This window comes from Canis aureus, chromosome 26, assembly GCF_053574225.1.
Source record: "Canis aureus isolate CA01 chromosome 26, VMU_Caureus_v.1.0, whole genome shotgun sequence".
Taxonomy (NCBI): Eukaryota; Metazoa; Chordata; class Mammalia; order Carnivora; family Canidae; genus Canis; species Canis aureus.
The window spans coordinates 16453018-16475971 of record NC_135636.1 but is presented as its reverse complement, the minus strand read 5'-3'; the positions used below and the strand labels follow the sequence as shown (position 1 = coordinate 16475971).

At 36.6% G+C, this 22954-nt stretch overlaps 2 long non-coding RNA genes across 6 annotated transcripts in view; one reads left to right on the top strand and one right to left on the bottom strand.

Annotated features, from left to right (window-relative positions):
• LOC144297930 (uncharacterized) overlaps positions 1 to 13236 on the top strand; it is a 33653-nt gene extending 20417 nt beyond the window's left edge. The window contains exons 3-5 of one of the 5 annotated variants that reach the window (XR_013364873.1): positions 9394 to 9435; positions 11987 to 12042; positions 12567 to 13236. This is a non-coding gene — a long non-coding RNA (uncharacterized LOC144297930). The other 4 variants (XR_013364871.1, XR_013364874.1, XR_013364870.1 and 1 more) reach the window with 4 other exon arrangements.
• The window catches only part of LOC144297931 (uncharacterized), a 101164-nt gene that overhangs the window by 39770 nt on the left and 38440 nt on the right, over positions 1 to 22954 (bottom strand). The window lies entirely within an intron of this gene.

The following is a 22954-nucleotide window of genomic DNA, read 5'->3' as shown; positions in this document are numbered from 1 at the left end:
CTAGTTACTATTGGTAGAATAATTGTAATTTGTATCTGTATGGTATGTCTCTTCACTCCTATACACCTTTTCTGCCTATTCACAGTAATAGATGTGGCTCAGGATGTACTCAAATGTCCTTACAGTGGAGATATCTCTGGTCTTTCTGTTTATAAGCACTACTTTTGGGTAAACATGTTTGTCAGAGTTGTTTGTCAACTCTTGGCTTTATCCCTCAGCTAGATTTCCTTTACCTTGCATTTTTCCTTGCATTCAACCCTTTTCATAGGTTGTGGTCTGGAATTTTCTTGCCTTCTAATTTCTTTGTAAATGTAGTTTAATAATAATGATAACAATAAAAATAATCATCATCATTATCACTTTGATGTTGATTTCAGAAAGAAGAGAGGGGCAGAGTTGCCTTCACCAAAGCATCTTTAACTGAATTTGGTTAAGCTAAGCTCCATCAAATTCTGGGAGTCTCTAGACTCAACTTGGAATTACAGAATATCTGGCATTATGTGGAGTAATAAGCACTTTAGATCTCCAAAGATTCATTCTGTAATTCTACCTCAACCACTTTCTAGAGTTTCACTACTACCTAAATCACATCTTTCAATCTTACTATATTTTTGTGATTTCATGCCTATCTTTAATGATTATTCAAAATGTGTTAATTATAAAGCTGGAGTGCTAGAAAACAGTCCTGGAACTAAATTTAATTCGATTTTGGAAGTGTTTTGTTATTTCAAAGAAAAAAATATGCTTTATAAAATTTTCTAATGTTTGGATATACAGAATAGGTCTGTCTCTGATAATGTGGATGGCTAATGCCTAGCCTAATAGGAAGAACACTGTCTATCAGCCCTTTGGAAATATCTGGAAATTCCAAATTTCAAGAAATTTTGTTATTTAAATTGAAAAGTTAAGAACTATAATGTCAATATGAAGTATGAAGTAGTGAATTATTTTGAATAACTGTGAAATCATTTCTTAATACTACTGAATTATTTTTAAATATACTCAATTGAATTTTGTAAACTCACCAATTCCCAGGACATTAAGTACCTAAAGTTCTATAATTATAGGTATTCAGATGGATAACTGAGCTTGGAGCATTCAACCCAGTTTTCATCATGAAACTGCATCTGTCATGCATCATAGTTCACAGGCAAAATCTAGCTCAACACAAAAGCCACCTTCTATTATTGTCTATCCTGTTTTATCTCTCCTTATGGTGGAAAAGATATCTCTTTGTCCTGACCAGCACCTGGAAAACAGAAGGATTTAGAGAACATAGCAATTAACCAGGGTCACCATAAGAGTAAAGAAATTCCCTATGTCTTAGAGGCTCACAGAACAAACTATGGTTTTCATTAAATGGGGTTCTAAAATAATCTACTAAGGGACACTTTCCCTATTTCTCCCTCAGAAAAATATGTTTGAGTACTGTATTTCCTTAAGATAATGGGTTCCCCTATTGATGATACTATTGGTTCTTCTAATGGGTAACTGTGGGTTTATGTGTGGAAATGTCAAGATAAAAAAATACAAAATAAGCTGGACTAAGTGAGTCTATGGATGGTCAGAAAAGAAGCAAACTCTAAATTTCTATATTCTTTATATGCTTTTCCAGTCCCCTCACTGAAGTATTGGTTAAATCACCTGATTGCAATGTGTCTTAGTGTCCTTAAAGTCTCCACTGGTGCAGTTCTTATTAAAATACAATATGACAGAATAAGGTGACACTGAAACTTGACCTCTCTTGTTGAGTCATAAGGAACAGAACCCAAGATCAGATAGGGACTCTGCAGGAGGATATGGATGCAGATATGGAGGGCATCTGCTGAGTCTGACCATAGTCCTAGATAAACAGTTTGAAGAACTGTGAAAAGAGAGGAACAGTGCAATGGAGATTGATTTGGATGAGTGACAAAAACTAAGATCCATTATTATTATGAGTCAGGTTAAACCAACAGAGCAGAAGTCCCGGGAAATGGGAATAGTTTATTAAAGTCTGAAGGTAGTGAGTGATTCAAGAAAGGGTAAAGGGGACCAGTGCCAAGATTCCAAGCAATTACTCTATTCAGATCTAGGCCCAGCTATTATGTGGGAATAAAAGGAGTAGATCCCAGGGCTGTAAGGAAGGGCTTAAAAAAAAACTAAGCAATGCATCAGAACCCTGCCCAAGGAACGTAGCTGAAGGCCTCCTGGACCAGCAGGGGTACAGAGTGCTAGGTGGCAAATAAAGTTCAAGCTTAAGGATCCAAATTGAGCCAACACCACAGAACCAGGAATATGCAGTTGGAGGACTCATTTGACACCAGAGTCAGAAAATTGCAATGAATTCCAGAAAATCTACATGGGAATCTTCTGATCGATTACATCTCAGAAAAAGATGAGCAAGGCAGACAATCACTGAGTCAAAATCAGTGGTTCTCAAATTGGAGCGTGAATCAGAATAACCTAGAGGGATTGTTAAACAAAGATTCCTGCAACTCCCAGATATTCTGATTCATTATGTCTAGAATGGAGCAACAATACACATTCCTTTTAAGTGTACATGAACACTCACCAGAACAGACCATATATTAGGCCATAAAACAATATCAATATATTTAAAAGAATTGAAATCACACAAAGTATGTTTCCTGACTAAAATGGAATGAAATTAGAAATCAGTAACAAAAGAAATTTGAGAAGTTCACAAATATGTAGAAATTAAACAAAATAGTCCTAAATAATCAATGTTTCAAAAAAGAAATCATAAGCAAAATTAGAAAATACTCTGAGATGAATGAAATTTTAAAAAACATACTGAAATATGTAAGATACAACTAAAGTAGTACAGAGAGGAAAATTTATAACTGTAAAAATCTACATTTAAAACAAAATATCTTGGAGCACCTGGGCTGCTCAGTGGTTGAGCGTCTCTGCCTTTGGCTCAGGTTGTGATCGTGGGGTCCTGGGATTGAGTCTCACACTGGGCTCCCTGCAGGGAGCCTGCATCTTCCTCTGTCTATGTCTCTGCCTCTCTCTGTGTGTCTCTCATGAATAAATAAATAAAATCTTTAATTAATTAATTAATTAATAGAATATCTCAAATCAATGTAAACTTCTGCCTTAAAACTGAAAAAAGAAGGGAGGGCAAACTTATTCAAGGTTGGCAGAAGGAAGAAAATAATAAAGATAGAGAGCTAAATAAAATAGAAAAAATATAGAAAAAAATCAATAGAAGCAAAAGTTCTTTTGCTTTTTAAAAGTCAACAAAATTCATAATACTTTAGCTAGGCTGACCAAGAAGTAAAGAAAGAAGACTCAAATTACCAAAATCAGAATAGAAGAGAGGACATCACTACAGACCTTACAGAAATAATAAGGATTATAAGAAAATACTATGAACAATTGTATGCCAACAAATTGTATGCAGATGAAATGAACGGTTCCCTAGAAAGACACACACTACAATAATTTACTTCAGAAGAAATCAATAATCTGTATATACCCACAAGTAACAAGCCTAAAATAGTAATCTAAAACTTCTCACAAAGAAAAGCTTAGATATAGATAACTTCACTGGTGAATTCTATCAAACTTAAAGAATTAACACTAATCCTACACAAACTCTTGCAAAAAGTAGAAGAGGGTAACAGTTCCCAGCTCATTCTTTAACATCACCATTACCCATATACCCAAACCAGACAAAAACAATACAAGACTACTACAGACCAACATCTCTTATGAAGATAGACATAAAAACTTCCATCAACTTAGGAGCAAGCTAAAACCAGCAACAAATAAAAAGAATTGTATCATGACAAACTAGATTTATGCCAGGAATATGTCTGATTTAATATTTTTAAAAATCAAACAATTTGACACAATTTTATAAAATAAAGAGCAAAAAACCACATGATCATTTCAGTAGATGGAGAAAAAAACATGTGATGATATCTACCACTCTGTCATGATAAAAAGACTCAACAAATTAGGAATAGAAGGGAACTTTCTCAATCTGATAAAAAGGCATCTCTGAACAACACACAGCTAACATGATGTTAAATTGCAAAAGATTTAATGCTTTCTCCTTAAGATCAGGAATAAGATAAGGATGTCTGCTCTCATTATTTTTTTTTAAGACTTTATTTATTTGAGAAAGAGAAAGATCACAAGTAGGGAGAGGAGTAGAGAAGCAAACATCCCTCTGAGCAAGGAGCTCAATGTGGCACTCAATCCCTGGGATCATGACTTGAGCCAAAGGCAGATGTTTGACTGAGTCGTCCAGGTGACCCTGCTCTCACCACTTCTATTCAACATTTTACTGGATATCTAGCCAGGGCAACTAGGCAAGGAAATAAAAAGACATCCAAATTGGAAAGGAAGTAAAATTAACTCTACTTTCATATTACATGATCTTATATAGAGAAAATTCTAAGGAATCTACCAAAAATTATTGTGACTGCTAACTGAGTTTAGCAAGGCTTTATGATACAGGATTAATATTTTTAAAAAAAACTATAACTCTATGGAATACCAATGAACAATTTAAAAATTAAATTACAAAAATAAAATAATTCCATTTAAAATAGCACAAAATACCTAGAATTAAGCAAAAGTGCATGACTTGTACACTGAAAATCATAAAACACTGTTGAAAGAAATTAAGGAATATCTAAATAAATGGAAAGATATTCGCTGTTCAAGGACTGGAAGACTTAATATTATTCAAATGACAATGGTCCTCAAATTTGTTACAAATTTAATGCAAATTCTATCAGTATCCCAACTGGTATTTTAATGAAAAAGATTTTTGCCAAACTGAACATAAATTTCATATAGGAATGTAAAGTATCTGGAATAGCAATAATAATCTTGAAAGAAAAACAAGTAAGACTCACACTTTCCAATTTCAAATCTTAGTACACAGTTGAATAATAAGGACCAAAGAGTACTAGCACAGGTATAAACTTATAGATAAATAAAATAGACTTAACAGTCCAAAAGCTTATGGTCAATTGATTTTTGAAAAGGGTGTCAAGAAAATGAGGAAGGAGCAATTTTCAAGCAAATACAGTTGGGATAACATGGAAAAGAGTTAATTTGGACTCCTACCTCACACCATACCAAAAAATAAATAAATAAAAAACCTTAAAATGGATCATAGATTTAAATTTCAGGGTTAAAATTTTTTACACTCCTAGAAGAAAATATAAAAATAAATTTCTGTGACCTTGAATAGGAAATGGTTTCTGAAATACAACAGCAAAAATGCAAAAGCAAAAATAGATAAACTGGACTTTATTAAAACTAAAAACTTTTGTGCTCAAATGATACCATCAAGAAAGGAAAGGAATCCACAGTCTTGGAGAAAATATTTGAAAATGATATCTTTGATAAGGGTTTTATATATAAAAAATATTTTTAAAAAACCTAACAATAGTGAAAGGGCAAGTAATCCAACTTAAAAATGGGCAAAAGATTTGAATAGACATTTCTTCAGAGATCTACAAATAATAAAGACATGAAAGGATACTCAACATCATTAGTTATTAGTGAAATACAAGTCAAAACTACCATGCAATACCGATGTACATCCATTAGGAGGGTTATAATAAAAAAGACAACAATAACTTTTAGTGTGGATACAAAGAAAATGGAACCCTCATACAATGCTGGTGAGAATATAAAACAGTACAGCCACTTTGGAAAATTTGGAGAAATATTAATAATAGGGTTTCTCAAGATATTAATAATAGGATTACTATATGACATAGTAATTCCATTCCTAGAAATGAAATTTAACCTTTGGTACACATGAAGAGTTGGACATGAAAATTTAAAATAGCATCATTCATAATAGTAAAAAAGTAGAAACGATGCAAATATTCCTCAATGAATGAAGGATCAACAAGTGTGGAATATCCATTCAATAGAGTATCATTCAGCTTTCAAAAGGAATGAAGCACTGATAAATGCTCCAATATAGGTGAGCCTTGAAAACATTATCCTAAGAAGCCAATAACCAAAGACCACATTTTGTATGATTCCATTTATAAAAAATGTCCCAAATAGGCAAATCCACTGAGGCAGAAATTATAATAGAGCTGCCCAGGGCTATGCTGGAAGAGGAAGATGTGGAATGACTGCTGGTGGGTATAAGATTTTTAGGTGATGAGAATGTTCTAAACTTAGATTGTAGTGATCATTACATAACTCAGTGAATACACTAAAAACTTTTGAGGCATACTTTAAATAAATAGATTTTGGGAAGCCCCGGTGGTGCAGCGGTTTAGCGCCGCCTACAGCCCAGGGCGTGATCCTGGAGACCTTGAATCGAGTCCCACGTCAGGCTCTCTGTATGATGCCTGCTTCTCCCTCTGCCTATGTCTCTGCCTCTCTCTCTCCGTCTCTATGAATAAATGAATAAAATATTAAATAAATAAATAAACAGATAGATTTTATGATATGTGAAATGAATCTCAACAAAACTGTTTTTGTTAAATGACCTTATGATTTATGTGTACTTATTTAAAAGTAAGGTTTGTTTTGTTCTTTGGGTACTTGGAAAAGGGGGGAATTTGGGGGCCATGGATTGAAAGTCTGGGTTGAAAACAGAATCTTACACTAACTAGTACATGCAACTCTTCTAATATTAAGGAATTTACCAAGGAAACTGAACTAACACTGCTCCTCCTCTAAACTCCCAAAGCCAAATCATCTATCATCTTTCCCTATATAAAGTTTCACTTAGGAGCTAATTTTCATTGCTTAGATAAAAGGAGATTTATTCTGGAGGCTCCAAGAGATTCTTTTCTAAAAGAACTTTTGCTCTTTAACTTAGGAAGACTTAACTCAGGGATTAGGAGATGGAACACTGCAAAACTATTCCTAAAACTGTGCCCTATATGTGGTTTTTCCACACTGAGAGAGGTAAACTTAGAACAAGGTCACATTTCCTCTCCTGGTTTCTCTTTGGCACCAGTTGTGTAGGGGGAGAAGCAGAGAGGAGTGCTACACAAAAGACTGGCCTCTGGCCTCTAACAGAATGCTGAAGGCTGGCTGTGACTTAGACTTCCCAAGTGACCAGCTCACCTGTGGGGCTGCCTGGGCCCTGGGTGAAGGGAAGAAAGTAGAGCCGATCAGGTTTCCAGCTTTGAAGTAAAGAATGAGCCAGAATGAAGAAGCTCCTGATCAAAGGCGGCTAAACGATAAGAAAGGCGACAGTGCTTCTCCAGGGAAAGCCTGGGCACCTGTGGCCAGCAGGGGAGACAGCATCAAACCCTCTGAATGGGCGTTTTTGTTTCTGTTCCTTTTGACAACAGGAAACATTTGAAGCAATTGGAACCAGCGATTTGTAAGTCAGATCAGCCTAGTGCACTGGTTCTAAAAATTGATATGCATCAGAATCACTTGGGGAAGTTTCTGGAAATACAGTATCTGGGTTTCACCTTCTAGATGCGCCTACAGTTTAATAACCATTGGCTCAATGTTGGGAATTACCACCAATCTGGAAGGGGAAACTATTTAGGGGAAATATATGTCCTTTGTATTACTGTTATCCTAGATTTTCAAATGTTCACCAAAACCCTCAAGGAAGAAAGAGGTTATATTCAGTAAATCTAATCTACCAATTCTCTGAATACAGCATAGAAAATTCAGAGGACTCTCTCTGGGGACCCAAATGCCCTTGTTAATGTTCCAGGCACTAGGCTAGGTACTAGGGGTAGAGATGAATAACACAGACCTGTTCCCAAGAACTCAGCACCACCTTGTTGGAGAGACAGACATGTAAACAAAATAAATGAAGTATTATAAGAAGAATGTATGAGGCCCTGTTCCAGCTCAGGAAGAGAATGACTAACTCTGCCTGGAGGGTAGGAGAGGCAACAGAGGCTTTCCCAAAAACACAAAGTTGGAAGCTAGACTTTGGTGTTGGGGAGTGGCTTGCCTCCCTGGCATTGGGAAGTGCAGGTGGCCTGGCAAGGAAATGGGAAGATTCAAGTCCTAGGGGAAGCTGTGCAGAGACACAGACCTGTAAACCCTGGGAAGTTCAGGATGGCAGGAATACAGAGGAAGCCGGTGATAGGGTGGTTGGGGACAAGGTAGAAAAGCAACCTCCATATGAAAGAACCTATAAACGCCATGAAGGAGATCTTTGGACTTTGCCTGTAGGGGATGATCACTTAATGTAGGAATTTCTCTCTGTCTATGAACCTAAAGAACCCAGAATCTTGGACACAAAACTGTTATTCAAGTCCAGTAAGTTTGAATTAGGAAAATTATAAGGGATGTGTCTCCAGAATTATAACAACACAGTATTTATTTTTCATTTGATTTGGCAAGTTCCAAAATAAATACTAATTCAATCAGTATTTGCATACTTCATAGTCTAAGAGAAAAATTCATAGGTATTTATCACATATGCTTCTCATGGCCTCACAGCAACCACACAAAGTAGATGCTACTGCCTCAAACTTCTAGAAGAAGAAATTTCTTAGAAAAGCCAAATAGCTTATATTATATAGCTTATTTAAGTAGTAGACCTACAACTCTAGCACACATTTTCTGATTATTAGTCTTACAATTTTCCTATAAGATGTGGATTGAGCAAAAGTGTAACTCTAAACAAATACACAGAATTAAAGACCAGAGTGTATACCATGAAGCCATCTAAAAGAGATATTAAAGGGAGAAATGTTAGGATTTCTCTATATGTCAGAATCAGTCTGGCTAGGCGAGGTTTATAAATATCCAACCACAATCCTAAAAAAGAACTTTCAGAGGCTTACTACAATAACAGGTAACTTCTTGCTTGCTTCATAACCTGATGAAGTTTAGGGGGGATATCCCTGGCTGCCTTTCCTCACCCTGCTAACTCAGGGTCCAGACTTTCCATGTTGGGGCCATACCTTCTATGATTGTGAGGTTACCTTGGCATCCCCCAATCCAGCAAATAGGACTTTGTAGAACTTTCTCACTCTGACTCTTGATTCAACCATGTGACTTACTCTGGCCAATGAGATGTTAGAAAATGTGACACCAGCAGAGGCTTGAAAAAACACCACACACTTGGCCTTGCTCATCCTCACACCTCTCCCATCTGATACCCACATCCCGCTGTTTTAACACTTGAACACTATGTGCTGTGGGGGAATAAATATGTCCATTATTAAATGACATCACCTTTCTTGTGACAAAGTATATATGTGATCTACAAAGCTTTGTACAAATGTCAATTGCCTATCAAATTATAATTATCATCCTAATAATTACCATGTCCAGGCCATCCATATATTACTGGAATAATATTTTAAACTCAGGAATGGCTGATACAATCTGATGAAGAGTGACAAAAGATAAACATTCTTAAAAATTATGTGTTCTTAACCAAACTAAACTAATTATGCTCTAAAGTTTCTTTTGGTAGATCATGGCACAGCCACTAAAGAGTTTGAGGTAAGTGAGTTAGTTTCCCCCAACTTCACTACAAGGTTAACAAATTCAAGTCTCAAGCCAAAGTCCACCACATATATGGACGTTAATTTAGCAAAAAACCTGACTGTAAATTTAATGATGGTATAGCAGTCTATATAAGTGCCTTGACTACTCCTTGCATGATAGTTCACTTAAGGTGGACACAGCATTCCTTTCGGAGTTGGGCTCAGGTAATCATCTATCCCCTAAAATAAAAAACTAGACAGCATCACTTAGGAACTGGTTAAGACGTATTTGCACTAATTGAATCCTAATTCCCTTTTTATGTTTCATTGGGAATATCTCTAAAAAAATTGTAGCCTTTAATTTTGCCCATTTCTGATATTCATTACACTTCTCAACAAGCCACTCAGTTTCACCATTTGTGAAATTTGTCACATTGAGTATACTAACTAGAAAAACCATGATCAAGGGAGGAATAAGAGATGAGTTCATGATAGGTGTTCCTATACTATGGCATTCTCTAAGTAATGCCAATTGGCTGCCCAGATTGTGCATTTTTGATGAAGAGGACTGACACTTGAGTTAAAGCTGAAGCTAACTGACAAACACATGATGCTACACTGACTAGGCTGAGGCACTATGACATATCTCAGAGGGATGGTAATCCCATGTCACTGGGGAATCAGGTCATTGCTTGTCCCACCTCCAAACACTGTGGATGTCTCTTCTCTGAGCTCTTTATTATACCACTATTCTCATGGTGATGTATCTGATAACATGGTGTAGAAGTGTTTTATGCTTGGCACACCTGAAGATTCGCACAAAAAAAGTCATTCAATTTTAGCTATGTCTCCCTATAGGCTGTGGATATTAGGCAATATTCCTCTAGTCTGTAAAGACAAGTTAGACAGAACTGGGGGTACATTAATTTCCAGAGGTTCACAACCTTGCTGGAGTTCTACCTGTAGAGTTAACTGCTTCCCTGGCAAGAAGGAAGATATTTTATGAGATTGACTGGTTTGGATCTCACTATATAGTTCACTGTCTGGGAGAAAACAGAAAGCTTTGTCTGGCTTTCAGGTATACTCCCTTAGACAAACTCCCTTGCCTGACCCATGGAGATGTGGTAACTTGCAGCAGTGCTAAAGCAGGATTATGACTCCCACGCTGACATTAGCAACTGATTGAAGTGTGGTTTCAGGCACGGACAGGAGGAAATAGCACAGAACAATACAGCCAAGTTCATTGTGCTAATTCGGAGCTACAGCTCCCTGAGAACCAGATGTGAATTGAATAGAAAGGATATTATCGGCTCAAGGTTCTATTGGTTGGTGTAGAAAAGAGGGCTTGTGGTGTATCTGTCAACTTCATCTGACTCAACCATCATTTCAATTTTTTCTTAAGTTTAGTCCTCTCTCCTTTCTCTTTTTTTCCTGCATGACTGGCAGATGCTTTGTATTCATTAGAAAAAAAGAAAAAAAATGGGAAAATAGTACTCCAGATCCAGACTGTGGCCTCCACTTCAAAGAACAAAGAGAAACAACGAACTAGGGGTGGTGGAAAGGGAGGAGGGCACGGGGTGTGGGTGAATGGGTGACGGGCACTGAGGGGGGCACTTGACGGGATGTGCACTGGGTATTATTCTGTAAGTTGGCAAATTGAACACCAATAAAAAATAAATTTATTATAAAAAAATTTAAATGAAATAAAATTTAAAATAAAAAACCAAAAAACAAAGAACAAAGAGGGAAAAGATGACACTGATAAGCACTTTATGTTTACTAGTACATCTGTCTTACAAAACCCCTGGTTATTAGGGATTATCATCATAGTTCAACAGATGAAAAAACTGAAGATAAAGGTGTTTCAGTAATTTGCCTATGGTTACCAAGGTAGTAACTGATGGAAATAGAATTCAAGGCCAGATTTATTCATTCATCCAACCTACTCCAACCATCCTATTTCATCACTCCCTCTCCTGACATCAACTGTCCTGATTTACTTCATTTGTTCTACTAGTATTCACTGGGCAAGAGTTATATGCTAGTTATGTGCTAGGTACTGAAGAATTTCTGATGCTTTTTCTATTCAGCATTTATTTCCCTTCTTCTTCCTCTTCTTCCTTTGGGGAGTGCCTTTTCCTAAATTCCTGCTCATATGGCTTGAGTAAGCCTGATCCCATCATTTGGCTCTGGAAGCAATCAAGCATCCCTGGCCCCAGTAGTCTGTTGAGGAGTGGATGTGATCCAATATGTGTCACTGAGAATCAGACTGGGGGCTTTCCCTGGAACAATTAGCAAAGAGAAACATCTTTGGTTAGAGCAGGTGGTAGAACTTAAGCCTAGAATTTTTCAAGCCATCTTTCTGAAACATGGCAGGAAATTCACTGAAGATGAAGTACTTGAAGAAAGCTGAGCCAAGAGATGAGGAGAAAACACCAGTCGTGTGCCTGACTCCTGACTTACTTGGAACTTGGACATGAACCTCTAAATTTTTCAATTACATTACTCCAAAAGATGTCATTTCTTTCTTTCTTCCTCTCCTCTCCTCCCTTTCCTTCCCTCCCTAGGTTCATGAATACTTCTAAGGAGAATCTGGTAGGAAAGGAAGCAGAGAAGAGGGAAGGTAAACTGATTCTCAGGTATCTGGCTTGTACAACCTAATAGCAGATTTTCTCATTTAATGACATAGAGATCAATGGTTGAACAGAACATAGGCCAGGGAGGTAAAGAAATGAATTCAAGCTCAATCCTATTGAGTTTGAAGTATCTTTGAGATATGTAAGTGGAGATATTGAGTAGGCAGATAGAATTAAGAGCCTATGTCTGGAGCTTAGACAATGAGGTTTTAGAGAGAGAGAAAAAAAAAAAAAACTCTGGGAGGCACTGACTGAGGCTAATTGAGGCTGTGGGTGTGAATGACATTGCTTAGGAAAAAGAGTGTAGAGTAAGGAATGCTGAAAGGCTAAGGCTGAGACATGTGATACTCCACAATTTAGTATCTGCTGTTAAAAATAATTTTTATGAAAATATAAAGCATCACTGTCATAAACATTTAAAATGTGCATATTTAAAGACTTCTTAATTAATTTTGAATTATTGAAACAGACAGATCTGACAACTTGGTTCAATCCTCATTTTGATTTACAGATTCAATACAATCCCTGTCACAATCTCAGCTGGTGCTGTTGCTAAAATTGACAAGCTGATCCTAAATTCATATCAAAATGCAAGAGGCAAAAACAAAAAAAGAAAGAAAAAAGAAAAGAAAAGAAATGTAAGAGGTCTAGAAGAGTCAAAACAATCTTGAAAAAGAAAAAAAAAATTGAAAGACATATTTTGTAATTTCAAATCTTAGTACAAAGCTATAGCAATCAAGACGATGTGGAATCAAGACTAGCATGAGGATAGACACAAGGATCAAAGGGATGGGATTGAGAATCCCATTGTCAATGTAAACTCTAACATTTATAGTCAATTTTCAACAAAACACAGATAGTTCAATGAAGAAAGAACAGTTTTCTCAACAAAGTGCTGAGATAAATGGATATTTACATACAAAAGAAGGAATTGGAACCTTTATTTTACATCATACACAAAAATATCTCAAACGATTGTAAACTTAAATGTAAGCTAAAACTATTAGAATAACACATCTTTGTGAGATTATGTTAGGCAATTCTTTCTAACATTATACCAAAAGTGTAACTGATAAAAGAAAAAATAAATTGGGTTTCATCAAAATTTAAAACTTTTGTGCTTTAAACTACATTATCAAGAAATGAAAAGACAGTCATTGTAAGTTCCTTCAAATGCCAAATATACATTTACCATTTGGCCTAGCTATTCTATTCCTAAGTATATACCCAAGAGAAATGAGAACATATATCCACACAAAATTTTGTACACTTCTGTTCACAATGCCATTATTCATAATAGCCAAAAAGTGGAAATAACCCACATGACCATTAACTGATGAATGGATAAACAAATTGTAGTTTATCCATATCATGGAATATTATTTATAATAGTATAAAGTATAATATTATAAAGTAACTGAGTATTGGCACATGATACAACATGTATAAATCTCAAAAATATTATCCTAAATTCAGGAAGACAATCAGAAAAAAATATATACTGTATGACTTCCTTTATATAAATTGTCTAGAATAAGTATATCTGTAGAAACAGAAAACAGATTAACACTGACCAATTGCCCTTGGAGGGTGGGAGGACAAGAGGGTGGTCAGCAAATGACTGCTAATTGATACAAGGATTCTTTTTAAGGTAATGAAAATGTTCTAAAATTAGATTTTGCTGATGACTACACAACTCCATAAACATATTAAAAACTGAGCTGTATATTCACTGAGTTGAAAATGGATGAACTTTATGCAATATAAGTTATAAACATATATGCTGTATAAATATAATAAAGTTGTAATAAAGAGTATGCAAATTGAAACTAACACCTTTATAGATCAAGAATATTGAGGTGTGCCTGGGTGGCCCAGCTGATTAAGTGTCTGCCTTCAGCTTAGGTCATGATCCTACGGTCTTAGAATTGAGTCCCACATCAGGCTCCTTGTTCAGCTGGGGGCCTGCTTCTTCTTTTCCTCCATGCTTGTGCTCTATCTCTCTCTCAAATAAATAAAAATTTTACAATAATTTAAAAAAGAATATTGAAATGAAGTTGCAATGGGCTCAAAACTGGCTTTTCCACAGGGAAGAGGGTTGTTCCTCCATAAATACAATTCATTTGCATATCTACAGATAGGAATCATTTGCACTGACATCAGTTCTGTACAGCATAGAGAATTAAAAACAGCTTAAAGCAATGAGACCCAGAATGTCCCCATGCAGAATCAGAATCAGAAAACTCAGAAGGATACTTAATTCTAAAGTACAGATTTTTCCCTACTTTGATTACAACTATCAATTTCTTTTGTTGCATAAAAAAAACACTTAAAACCCAATGGTTTAAAATCAAACACTTTTTTTGCTCTGGATGTCTCAGGTAGGTGATTTGAGCTCAACTGCACAGCTCATCCAGTGTCAGCTGCTCAGGGATCTTGGTTGGAATGGTTTTAGCTGGGATAATCCATCTCTGCTCCGTGAGGTCTAACTCACATGAGACAAGTCATCCCAGCTCACATGGTCAGATATCCTTTAGCACAATAGCTTGATATTGTTCACATGACACTATCAGGTATTACTCAGTCTTGGAAAAGACATAGTGTCACTACCACAACATTCTATTTGCTAAAGCAAGTCACAGAGGCCAGCTCAGATTCAAAGAGGTAAGGAAACAGACTTTACCTCTTACTGGGAAGAACTCCAGGGTCATGTTGCAGATTGTACAGGTAGAGTAAGTAGATTAATTAGGGCCATTTTTGCAACCAATCTACCATAATACTCTTTTGTAATATTCTATTCTTCTGCTTCTTTAGAAAATTTACCTAGATTTGCAACCACATACTGATTAATGTGTTTATTTGTAAATGCCTCACTTCTAGTAGATGAAAGCTACATAGGGGCCAAGACTATGTTGGTTTTTACTTAAGTTGGATGTTTGCTCCTCACATATTTTTTGGCATATAATAAGCACTAAGTGAATGAATAATTAGTTGCCCTGTGGCTAATTCGCCAGGTTGATGCAAGCACTGGGAATAAAGTATTGGCAATATGACCTAGACAGATCTAGTAACTGACTATCTGATACCCAATTAGAAAGTTATGGCTGGTGACAGCTCATGTATCCATACCACCCATTGCTGGAAAGGACAGGACAGCCAAAGACAATCCATAGACATATTAAATCAGTTGAGAACATCTTAGAACACTTTGGCAAAGAGGGCAAAGGTACAGTAGTCCCACATGTGTTGACAATGTCAACTAGCAGTTGGAAAGATTGTTAAAAATTATACATGCCCATGCCTACTCTAAGATTTTGAGTCAGTGGGTAAAGAATGGGGCATAGGCATGCAAACTCAAGACAGTCAGTTGGTTCCAGTTTCCAGTTTCCTTGAATTCCCAGCAATAGCTCACTGCAAACTCTTCCAGCCTCCAGTAACAGCCAGCCAGTCATGGTTCTAATTACCAGCTCTGCAGGGTCACTCTCTTGTGTTTCTGGGATATCAGCTTCAGTTTGGAAGCTTCCTCATCTTAGAAGTCAGGGTCACCACTGCAAGACTTTTTTTTTTTTTTTTCAAGCTTTCTCCATTTTAGTAATGCCCAATGTCTTCTCTTTTCTCCTCAAATCCCAGGGTCATAGTTCTTCCTGCAATTACTTGTTATATTAGTTTTCCAGTTTTGCCTTTTCCTACTCACTATATTTCCTACGTTAAATACTTTGTGTTAAAACAGCTGGTGTGTCTTTGGTTTTCTTGACCAGGTCTTAACTAATGTACACATTAGGGTCCAAACACATTCATCCTTCTCATAAACACCTGGCACTTTCCTCCATGCAGCTCTCCTACTGAGGAAAGAGCTAAGGAGAGCAAAACCTTGCCAGCAACACTCTCACCCACACTGATTGTTTGGAAAACCCCACCCAGAATGATGTCTCTACACACCCTGAAGCCCAGAATATCCCCACCAACTTGTGGAACATGTTGCACACATATGACAATTCCAATAGCAAACATCTGTTTCAAGATATCAGAGGCTAATCTATTTGGCCTGCACAAATGGACCCAGATGCATAGAGGGGAGAGAAGCAATTTAGTTTCACTTGTTAGTAGGGGTTTTGCTGGAATGTGAAGGGTGATCCAGGTCCCACCCTGCTGGCTTCTGGAACAAAAGTAATTACATTGGCCACTCAGGAAAATATCACTCTTTACTTATACAGCATGTTTGATTCCACAACAGTAGATGGCAGAACCTGATTCTAAGCATGTAGGATTTTATAATCTTTCAAGATTATAATCTTGATAGGGATTATACTCTAATAGGGAAAAGTAGTATTGAATTACTCCTTCTGTCAACAGATACTTCTTTGGGATCAATGCTTAGTAAAGAAAGTGGGTCAGAAAACAGGACACAAAAGGACAACTGAGATTTCTTCTCTATAACCACAAACAATTTCCTTGCTTCCTGATGGTTCAGTTCAATAATATGCAAACATTTCTTTACCAAAAATATTATATACAATACCCATGCCCAGTATGAAATATAACTCTTTATGAAAACGGAGTCTAATGGGCAGCCCGGATGGCTCAGTGGTTTAGCGCTGCCTTTGGCCCAGGGTCTGATCCTGGAGACCCAGGATCGAGTCACATGTCAGGTTTCCTGCATAGAGCCTGCTTTCTCCCTCTGTCTGTGTCTCTCATGAATAAATAAGTAAAACCTTAAAAAAAAAAAAAGAAAGAAAGAAAACGGAGCCTATTAAAAGTCTTTACATGCACCAAATCCATCTGTATTTTAGGGCCCAGTTCAAATAATATTTCTTCCAAAAAAACCTTGTCAGATTCCACAGCTAGAGGTAAGATGTCCTCCCCTTCACATCCCACGATACTTAATCTATTCTGTCCACAGGCATTCACTTCTTTTTTCCTTACTATATATTTAATGTTAATGTCCTATATCCCCTACCAGATTATAAGCTCTTTAAGATCAGGATAAATGGCAAGCATAATATACAATTAACAGATATGATTTATGAGTCTTGCTAGGACTTTACACCCTTTGTATTAATCTTCTGCACAGAGTTGTGATGAGAAATAAATCTAATTATTATTATTTTAAATATGAGGAAATCAAGTCTTGAGAAAGTTAATTTTTTCAAATTCAGAGAATTGATGAGAGGGAAGAGTTAGAGCCCAGTCTTACTGTCTCTAAATGCCATGCATCTGTCCATTATGCAATACCATTTGTACAGCTTTCACAGTTCCTAGCATGATACTTTTCAAAATAGAGGCACTCCATAAATATTAGATATGTAAATGCTGTATTAATTGAGAGAGTTTTGTGTTTTATCATTACATGACTATAACCATGTGATCTGGCAGGAATATGGTACAGACAGAAGATGAGACTATAGCTCTAGCTCTGACTCATAGACACTAATTTCCTGTGCAAGACTAAATCAGATGTATTAACTCTGCTCAGCTTTATTGCCCATTATGGACAGATGAGAAATTTAATATCTGCTGCACCTACCTTACAAGGTGGGTGGTAATAATGAAAGCAATCACTGTTTATTGGGAGCTTTCTATAAGACAGGTACTCTACTGGATACATTACACATGTGGCTATTCCATGACAGGATAGTAGTTAATATTTACTTTAGGATGCCTGGGTGGCGCAGTGGTTTGAGCATCTGCCTTCCGTTCTGGGCATGATCCCGCGGTCCCAGGATCGAGTACTGCATCAGGCTCCCTGCATGGAGCCTGCTTCTTCCTCTACTTCTGTCTCTGCCTCTCTCTGTTTCTCATGAATAAATAAATAAAATCTTTTAAAAAAACATTTACTTTATATATGAAGTCACTAAGGCTTAAAAATGGTGACAAGTTACACCTACTGACACCCACTTGAGCATTTTATGCTGCAAAATGAGGAAAGTTGTAGTATACATACTAAGAAGGACATTATTCAGAGATATCCAAATACCAGTTTGACCATTCAGGGTTTAAAGCTCATCATATTTTAGAGCCTCAAAAGGGACTTTAAAACCTCTCTGAAAATGAGGACATGACTTCATTTTCTAACTGCTCCTTTTTTCTATAAAATTGGATTTCAAAGCTGAGATCATCAAGTAGCAAATGAGGTAATTATGTAAGCAAACATCAGTTCCCATTTTTAGCAACTTTCCACATTGTTTGACTTTAAACTATGGGGAAAATCAAGGACATAATTTGTAGAAATAATTGGAAAATATTCAAATTATTAACGGTTGAATAAAGTATATAACATTCATGTTACTGTTTGAGGTTGGCCTTCACACTTGTACCCCATCAGCAGATCAATTTATTTTTATTTTTTTCCTTTTTCAACCTCAGTAGGGATTCACCAAATAGGTTAACTGGGTAGCCATGAAACAGAGTATTGGGGGAAATGATCTGGATTTCTTTCAACCTTATTAACCCTAATCTTTTGGGCAAGTCACCAGATTTCTCTACAGTCTTTTTTTTTTTATTTTCATCATAAGGAAGAAAATGGATATTTAAGTTTATTGGGAGATTTGGGGTATTAAATAAAACAGTACATGTAAATATTTTATAAACACAAATATTTTATTAACCCGTTGCAAAAATAAGGAAGGTGAGATGAGAGTCACTAAATTTGACACTGATGCCCACTTTGTGCTACTCTAGATGTAGAGCTGCTTCAACTTAGCTTAGGTCCCTCATCCACTAGAAACAGAAGAATATCCCTTGACACTCGTCATAAATTTAATAGTGCTCAGAAGGTTGAAGGATACATAGGTGAATTTTATTTCCTTTTTTTCCTCCCTGTGTATCATTTATCAATTGCTGCATAACAGACCATACCAAAAACAGTGGCTTAAAACCACCACCATTTTATTTGCATAGGATTCTGCAGGTCAGCAATTAGGGCTTGGCTCTGCTGGGCACTTCTTTTGCCAGTCTCCGCTGAAGTCACTATTAATGGCTGCAGTTGCCTGACAGATCACCTGGGCTACAGAGACTAAAATGGCCTCAACTCACAGGTCTGGTGCTTGGGACTGGCTGCTGGTTGGGCTATCCATCATTAGTAGTCAATTTGGGCTTCTTCACATGACGGCAGCATTCTAAGACTGTAAGCCCCAGGAGCAAACTTCTCCCTGCATCATGTTTGCTGTCTTCCCTCGGCCAAAACTAGTCGCCTGAGCAATCCCAGGATCAAAATGGAAAGAGACTACATAAGGGCGTAGACTCAGGGAGGCATGATTCACTGGGGGTTGCTACTGTAACAGTCTACCACAATCATGAAATCCATAATCATTTCAAGGCCTAGTCAGGTTTTCTTAGAGTCTAATTAAATCCATTCTTCTTCCTTCTTCTTCTATGTAAGCTATTCATGGGTGACTATTACAGACTAAATATTGATAATCAGATAAATATTTTAATCTCTATAGTATTTTGTGTTTTCCAAAGCCCTCTTTATAAACCTTCTTTCATTGGAAAATGGCATTTTTCTTCATTTATACATGTAGTAGAAGTTAGGGACAGAATTCAATCTACAAAATATAGTAACTAAACTTGTAGCAAGGTTATAATTTAATTATTATTGTGACAATAATAATCACAACAGCATTTATTGACAATATACTATGTTCCAGGAACTTTATTAAATGATTTGTGTGCAGCGCCTCATTTGGTCTTCACAACAGTCTTACAAAGTTAGGCACAAATATATTCATATCATATTTGAAATTAAATTGCTAATACAAATATGATGGGATTAGCTAGGGTCACTATTCAGTATATACCAGGGCTAAGATAGCCTAAAGCCCACACATTAAATACCATTCATGTTATATGGTGTTTATATATGTGGTTATATATATATATGTATATATATAACCTTATATATAAGGGCTTGATTCTTTGCTGTTCTCACCCTCTGTGGAAGCTAAGTATCTGTAAAAAGTGAATCTTCACACTTTTGGAAATAAACAATACCTTTGATTATTAGGCTAATTTACATTTTCTCCCATTTGGTATAGCAGATGAAAACTTCTTCATCTCAACCATTACCACCACAGTGTCCTTTGTGCTGATAGCAAAGCATGTTACAGTAAGAAGGTACCATGGAGATCCTGTTTTTGTCAAGCTGCAGAATATTTTTTTTAAGGAATTCTTAAACACAAGCCAAACTGATAAAACGGATAGAAAATGAGGAATTCTTGAAATTCACTAGGTTTATATCAGTAACTTAACCTTGTGGAACACACAGGCTTCAGGTCAACAGAAAAGTGAGTTGTTTGTTCATGGTCATATGGCTAGCCAAGGTAGATTCAAGGCCAGAATTCTTTTCTGGATACCAAAACCATACTCTTCTTTTTAAGCCATACTCTTCCTTCTTTTCCTACAGCCTCTCCACCATCAACTCAAATAAAACGATAGGCTGAGGGATGTCCTGAGTTTTTCTGCTTGTCTTCTTTGAGCCTATAAACACTATGAATTAATGTTTGTAAGAGTTCTTTCTCTTCTCCAAGACTTTTTGTTCAATATGGCGTGTTATTTCATTCAACAGTTCCAGCTCATAGTTTTATGTATGTTTTCAGAGAATTCTCCAAAGCTGTAGATTTTTGGCCTTTGCTTTTGCCAAGTATTTTGGTGTAGCAAAAGGATGGAATGTAGGTTTAGAGATTTGTGACGTAGAATGTCCTTTTTTTTTTTTTTCTTTGCAGGTCACTGGTGTTAGAGCAGCAGTCACCTTGAAGTCTATATATTTTTGCTGAACAAAACAGAGACCTAACAAAATATCTCTAGCAAAAACTACCCTAGGCATGCCCTATGGGATTTGGAAAGCTTCGAATTTACCACTCAGGTGGTAGATCTGTGTGGCTACATTAGATGCCTGGTAGATCTGTGTGGCTACATTAGTATTAACCAAAAGGTGAATTAGTATTCACCTTTTGGTTAATACTTAAGGAAAAGAACATTTATACTTTGTCCTAAACTTTAAATCAAGGGCTTAACATAAGTTTATAGATGAAGCTGGGGATCCTGTCCTGTATCTCAGTCTTCCTTTCAATTCATGAAAAAAAAAATATTAGAGAAGGAATAAAAGTAAGAAATTAGCAAAAGAAGTATCAAAGTTTCGGGATAAGTAACTAACATTTGAGTAGTGTGTTAAGCCAGTGCTTCTCTAACAGCATATGAATCACCTAAACATCCTGTTAAAATGCAGATTCTGATTAGGTTTGGGTAAGGTCTGAGAGCATGCATTTCACATAAGGTTCTAGAGTGATACTGATTGATCTACAGACCACACTTCAAAAAAAGTGGAAAATTCTATTATTACCCAAACTGTGTTGCTTAACTCTGAGATGGTTGATACTTTCCCCACCTCTTTGATGTCAGGCTTGGCCATATATGTTTTGGTCATTAAATGGGCAAAAATGATATGTTTTTTTCTAGTAGAGGCTTTAAGAGGTAATATATGAGCGTCCATGACTTTTTTTCCTTCTACAATAAGATCAGCAATGATCTAGGCAGATGTGTCTCAGTCAGCCTGCATGTGGGAATAAAGACACGTGGAACAAATCTACAGTCTGCAGAAGAAATGAGGTAGCATGGATAAGAAACAGAAAACCTTTATTGATGTAAGTGACTAAGATTTGGGGTTATTACTACAATATAACTTAGCTTCCTCTGACTGATAAAAGCCATGTGAATGGGGTGTGTGTGTGTGTGTGTGTGTGTGTGTGTGTGTGGTGGTGGTGTGTATTTCTAGCTTTAAAGAATCATCTTCTATCACTTATTTGATTAGGGACACTGGCCAAGATAGCTCAATTTTCTAAACCTCAGTCACCTCATCTGCAAAATGGGAACAAATTTTGCTTTACTAAAAAAAATCTGGCTCTCTTGAAGTGTATTCCTTCTTTGTTAAATGAAGCTGAAAGCTACCCTGGTTCAGGATTACTTCCAAGAAAGAAAAATCACCTCCATTGGCAAACATAGTCTTTATCATAGCAGAGTCACTATCTAATAAGTTACAACTGCCTAATCTTGCCTGTAGAAACAGGGAAGGTTTCACCATCAACCACCATATCCAAAGATTGCAGGGCAGGGGAGAGGGAGGGGCGGGGACAGGCGGATCAGAATTAATGAGACACATGGCCTTGAGCTACGGTCTTAAACAAAAAATCATACAACAACTGACATAACACCAGACATGGTTTTAGTTTTCTCCTTTTATAGGCATATTCAATTGGAAAGAAAATATTTATATTTGGGAATTTTTTTTTTCTATCAGACTTTGGCCAAAGACTACAATTACCTCCTACGAAGCAGGGTAGTTGTATTCACCATAAGACATCTGCGCATGCTCCCTGCAGCCAATGCTAGAACAAATTTTTATAGACACAAGACTATTACACTTCAAGGGATGTTTTCATATAACTCTTCTTGAAAAATCTGGCCTCTGGTCCTTCTAATACCTCACAGGTTGCCATACAAGATAGATCTGTCTGGGTGCCAATTTGATCAACTGGAAATACTTTGGTTAAACACCAATCCAGTCTCTTTCCAGAATTATGCTTAATGGGAATTGGGCCCGGTGCCTATACTTTAGTTCAAGTAAGGTTACTTTAGGTAAAGCTTCTCTTCTGGTAGCACCCCAATGAAACTAGTTTTTAATGTAATTTCCATACTTGTAAAATTAAAGTATTTGCCAAAATTATCATGGTGGACATTTCTGGCTTTGGTTTCACATCTCCCTCTTCCTCCCCCACCATCCCAATTTCTTTCCCTCCCTTCAGAGAAAAGCCAGATTTTAATGATATACATATGAGAGTTCACAAACACAAAAAAGGTAACTCCTCACCCATAAACCTTTCATGTTCAGAAGGAATATCACTAATA